This window comes from Lathyrus oleraceus, chromosome 5 (assembly GCF_024323335.1).
Source record: "Lathyrus oleraceus cultivar Zhongwan6 chromosome 5, CAAS_Psat_ZW6_1.0, whole genome shotgun sequence".
In the NCBI taxonomy this organism is placed as follows: Eukaryota; Viridiplantae; Streptophyta; class Magnoliopsida; order Fabales; family Fabaceae; genus Lathyrus; species Lathyrus oleraceus.
The window spans coordinates 285502115-285508009 of record NC_066583.1 but is presented as its reverse complement, the minus strand read 5'-3'; the positions used below and the strand labels follow the sequence as shown (position 1 = coordinate 285508009).

The window sequence follows — 5895 nt, the reverse complement described above, 5'->3', positions numbered from 1 at the left end:
TGGCCATAAATATCAACGCACATATTGAATAAGTGTGACAAGTTTTGAATGTTGTATTTGGTTCTTCTGCAAAAATCCATCACATCCTCACCATAAAGAATAAGAGACGGGGTGAAGCTGCCAATAGGATTTCTAGTTTGATACTTATTAACCTTATTCATAAATTTAGATGTCCCTCAATTAAGAACCTCTTATATGAGACAAAAAAGAAGAGGAGACGAGGGATTCCCATTTGTCTCTCCTGGGTCAAATAGCCTACTAAAATACTCACAAAAATATAAGTTTTGTTATTTTCTCTTCACATCCAATATTGGGGAAAGAATCGTCACATTTTCCCCAAATTGTCCCTATCTGGACATTTTAGAACGGATTTGATTTGATATAGTAATAATAAATGAAACTATGGAATCAAACGTTTGAGTTTTAAACTAGGGAAATAAAATTTAATATGAGGTAAAATAAGGAAATAAAATATATACATATAAGCCTTAAAATTTCTTTTATCGGTATATGTTTCAGTGACATTTTCTATGAATAAAATGACGTTGTATCATAACATATCAGTCAAAGGATAAGGATAGCCGATATCTTATAACAAGGCTTGTAATTTATTCTAAATTTCTAAACAATGGTATTTCCTTTCTACCAGAAAAGAGAAAGAGAAATTTTTCTTAAAAGAAAGTTAAAATTTATTATTTTTCAAATAAATTCTATCCAAATCAAAAAATAAAGAATGGAAATAAAATACGCCGTTGCCGGGGATCGAACCCGGGTCACCTGCGTGACAGGCAGGAATACTTACCACTATACTACAACGACTCAATTCTTCTGCATTTTTAATGTATAATTTCTTAAAAGTACAAAAATGTATTGAGTATTCAATTAGTTTATATTGATATCATTAACATTCTCAAAATGAGGTAAATATAAATTGTTGTTGTAATCTTAATGCAATTAGTCCATCTTTTTCTTTGCTGTCAAGGAAAAGTGTTATGAGATTAACAACTAAAGTCATCAGTTGAGAACCAATATCGAGCCACATAGAGTTCCGCCCATTTTTTAAAGTAGTTTTAACGTCCGCCTTAATACCAATTAACTCATATATAAATAAATTAAAGTTACTGATGTTTAGATTAAAACAATTCCGTAAATTAGTATATTGGTTCTTAAAGATACCACCTCTAGTAGAAGGACCTAGAAATTCTCTAGTTACACCATCATTAATGCATGTAATCCTATAAATTTTAATAGGGTTCCAACATTTGGTTTTTGGAACTATATGAGGATGAAACTAATCCATAGAATTTTAAGATTCAATACTCGTGCAAAAATAAAGAAGAAGAATCAGAGAGGTTACTTGTCTCGGAAACATGAGAAACAATCAGGTTAATTAATTGAAGAATTTTTATGAGTTGTTTTACCTTAAACACGCGCTTACTCCCGCATTGCCAAAAATTTCAACATACTAATCATAACAAACAAAGTGACAAGTTTTCCTTGTTTGGACCATATTCTTTGATAAATTCTCCAAATACAAAGGGTATAACAAGAAAAAACATTAATCTGGATGGATTTCCTAGGTAATTTCCATAAAGTTAAAAAGATTTGAAATCTGATTACAAATAATGATTAGATTCTTTGTCACAATAACACAAATCAGATTTAGGGGCCATGTGAAATTCTCTAAATGATAGGTTCCCACAAATAGAACTCGATGATATATAATCCTCAAAATAATGAAATATTCAGAGGAATTGATTCCATAAAGTTTTAGCTCAAGGTAGTTATTGATCATTGGTGTTAATAGGATTATAAGATTATTTGAAACTCATATAACCATTACTACTATAATTCTACGATAGGAGGTCACCCATAATATTATTTGAATTTGTAATATGATGGCTTGTAGATACATATGATGGACAAGTCTGAATGTTTAAATCAGGAAAAATCAAATTATTTCTTTTAATGATATATTTCACATTAGCGTCGAAGAAATGATAAACAAAAAGGTCAATATTGGGAGTTTTAAATACAAGGTATTTGTTCCAAGAATTCATTCAAAACATGATCATGTCTCTCCTACAAAGAAACCAACTACTATCATCAAATACGATATCCACGTTCCTCTTAATACCATAACATATAGTCGATCAACGTGGTAGCTAATATAAACTTATTCCTGATCACTCTAGCTCTAAGGGTATTGTCTCCTTGGATTTTGTAAGTAATAAACACCATATCAAATTTAATGGAGTCTTCCTCATTCAATTTATGAGGGACCCAACACTCAAAACTCCCCCCTTATTGAGTAGTACAGACATTGTTCCACGTCACAATAAGATTCTTTTACTTAATAAAACCACCTTCCAAAATATAGTATATAATCCATTTATCAATTTCCTTCAAAAGGCTGTCGTGCCAAGAATACTCCACGAACCCATAGTCAAGCATGCTTTGAATGATACTCTTGAATAATTTATTTCTACTAGTAGTAGATACCAAATAAGGTTTTGAAGCAGATAACTACGGTTTTATCCTGCCAGCAATGAGCAGTGACTAAGTAGCTTTGACCTTATCTATAAAATTAGGAATACTTAAGCAAACAAAAGAAATGTTAATGATAGAGAAGCCAAGAGTATCAGAGATGGCGAGAAGCATATGATGAGAAATAAAATTTGTATAAATAGTAGACTTGACAGTATTGACTGTATGGCCATAAATATCAACGCACATATTGAATAAGTGTGACAAGTTTTGAATGTTGTATTTGGTTCTTCTGCAAAAATCCATCACATCCTCACCATAAAGAATAAGAGACGGGGTGAAGCTGCCAATAGGATTTCTAGTTTGATACTTATTAACCTTATTCATAAATTTAGATGTCCCTCAATTAAGAACCTCTTATATGAGACAAAAAAGAAGAGGAGACGAGGGATTCCCATTTGTCTCTCCTGGGTCAAATAGCCTACTAAAATACTCACAAAAATATAAGTTTTGTTATTTTCTCTTCACATCCAATATTGGGGAAAGAATCGTCACATTTTCCCCAAATTGTCCCTATCTGGACATTTTAGAACGGATTTGATTTGATATAGTAATAATAAATGAAACTATGGAATCAAACGTTTGAGTTTTAAACTAGGGAAATAAAATTTAATATGAGGTAAAATAAGGAAATAAAATATATACATATAAGCCTTAAAATTTCTTTTATCGGTATATGTTTCAGTGACATTTTCTATGAATAAAATGACGTTGTATCATAACATATCAGTCAAAGGATAAGGATAGCCGATATCTTATAACAAGGCTTGTAATTTATTCTAAATTTCTAAACAATGGTATTTCCTTTCTACCAGAAAAGAGAAAGAGAAATTTTTCTTAAAAGAAAGTTAAAATTTATTATTTTTCAAATAAAAATAAATTCTATCCAAATCAAAATATAAAGAATGGAAATAAAATACGCCGTTGCCGGGGATCGAACCCGGGTCACCTGCGTGACAGGCAGGAATACTTACCACTATACTACAACGACTCAATTCTTCTGCATTTTTAATGTATAATTTCTTAAAAGTACAAAAATGTATTGAGTATTCAATTAGTTTATATTGATATCATTAACATTCTCAAAATGAGGTAAATATAAATTGTTGTTGTAATCTTAATGCAATTAGTCCATCTTTTTCTTTGCTGTCAAGGAAAAGTGTTATGAGATTAACAACTAAAGTCATCAGTTGAGAACCAATATCGAGCCACATAGAGTTCCGCCCATTTTTTAAAGTAGTTTTAACGTCCGCCTTAATACCAATTAACTCATATATAAATAAATTAAAGTTACTGATGTTTAGATTAAAACAATTCCGTAAATTAGTATATTGGTTCTTAAAGATACCACATCTAGTAGAAGGACCTAGAAATTCTCTAGTTACACCATCATTAATGCATGTAATCCTATAAATTTTAATAGGGTTCCAACATTTGGTTTTGGAACTATATGAGGATGAAACTAATCCATAGAATTTTAAGATTCAATACACGTGCAAAAATAAAGAAGAAGAATCAGAGAGGTTACTTGTCTCGGAAACATGAGAAACAATCAGGTTAATTAATTGAAGAATTTTTATGACTTGTTTTACCTTAAACACGCGCTTACTCCCGCATTGCCAAAAATTTCAACATACTAATCATAACAAACAAAGTGACAAGTTTTCCTTGTTTGGACCATATTCTTTGACAAATTCTCCAAATACAAAGGGTATAACAAGAAAAAACATTAATCTGGATGGATTTCCTAGGTAATTTCCATAAAGTTAAAAAGATTTGAAATCTGATTACAAATAATGATTAGATTCTTTGTCACAATAACACAAATCAGATTTAGGGGCCATGTGAAATTCTCTAAATGATAGGTTCCCACAAATAGAACTCGATGATATATAATCCTCAAAATAATGAAATATTCAGAGGAATTGATTCCATAAAGTTTTAGCTCAAGGTAGTTATTGATCATTGGTGTTAATAGGATTATAAGATTATTTGAAACTCATATAACCATTACTACTATAATTCTACGATAGGAGGTCACCCATAATATTATTTGAATTTGTAATATGATGGCTTGTAGATACATATGATGGACAAGTCTGAATGTTTAAATAAGGAAAAATCAAATTATTTCTTTTAATGATATATTTCACATTAGCGTCGAAGAAATGATAAACAAAAAGGTCAATATTGGGAGTTTTAAATACAAGGTATTTGTTCCAAGAATTCATTCAAAACATGATCATGTCTCTCCTACAAAGAAACCAACTACTATCATCAAATACGATATCCACGTTCCTCTTAATACCATAACATATAGTCGATCAACGTGGTAGCTAATATAAACTTATTCCTGATCACTCTAGCTCTAAGGGTATTGTCACCTTGGATTTTGTAAGTAATAAACACCATATCAAATTTAATGGAGTCTTCCTCATTCAATTTATGAGGGACCCAACACTCAAAACTCCCCCCTTATTGAGTAGTACAGACATTGTTCCACGTCACAATAAGATTCTTTTACTTAATAAAACCACCTTCCAAAATATAGTATATAATCCATTTATCAATTTCCTTCAAAAGGCTGTCGTGCCAAGAATACTCCACGAACCCATAGTCAAGCATGCTTTGAATGATACTCTTGAATAATTTATTTCTACTAGTAGTAGATACCAAATAAGGTTTTGAAGCAGATAACTACGGTTTTATCCTGCCAGCAATGAGCAGTGACTAAGTAGCTTTGACCTTATCTATAAAATTAGGAATACTTAAGCAAACAAAAGAAATGTTAATGATAGAGAAGCCAAGAGTCTCAGAGATGACGAGAAGCATATGATGAGAAATAAAATTTGTATAAATAGTAGACTTGACAGTATTGACTGTATGGCGATAAATATCAACGCACATATTGAATAAGTGTGACAAGTTTTGAATGTTGTATTTGGTTCTTCTGCAAAAATCCATCACATCCTCACCATAAAGAATAAGAGACGGGGTGAAGCTGCCAATAGGATTTCTAGTTTGATACTTATTAACCTTATTCATAAATTTAGATGTCCCTCAATTAAGAACCTCTTATATGAGACAAAAAAGAAGAGGAGACGAGGGATTCCCATTTGTCTCTCCTGGGTCAAATAGCCTACTAAAATACTCACAAAAATATAAGTTTTGTTATTTTCTCTTCACATCCAATATTGGGGAAAGAATCGTCACATTTTCCCCAAATTGTCCCTATCTGGACATTTTAGAACGGATTTGATTTGATATAGTAATAATAAATGAAACTATGGAATCAAACGTTTGAGTTTTAAACTAGGGAAATAAAATTTAATATGAGGTAAAATAAGG

General features: G+C 31.0%; 2 non-coding genes across 2 annotated transcripts; both read right to left on the bottom strand.

Annotated features, from left to right (window-relative positions):
• Positions 1-747: 747 nt before the first annotated feature.
• Positions 748-819, bottom strand: TRNAD-GUC (transfer RNA aspartic acid (anticodon GUC)). Its single transcript has one exon. It is a non-coding gene; the product is annotated as a tRNA-Asp (tRNA).
• A 2647-nt stretch (positions 820-3466) lies between these two features.
• TRNAD-GUC (transfer RNA aspartic acid (anticodon GUC)) lies at positions 3467-3538 on the bottom strand. Its single transcript has one exon. It is a non-coding gene; the product is annotated as a tRNA-Asp (tRNA).
• Positions 3539-5895: the final 2357 nt, after the last annotated feature.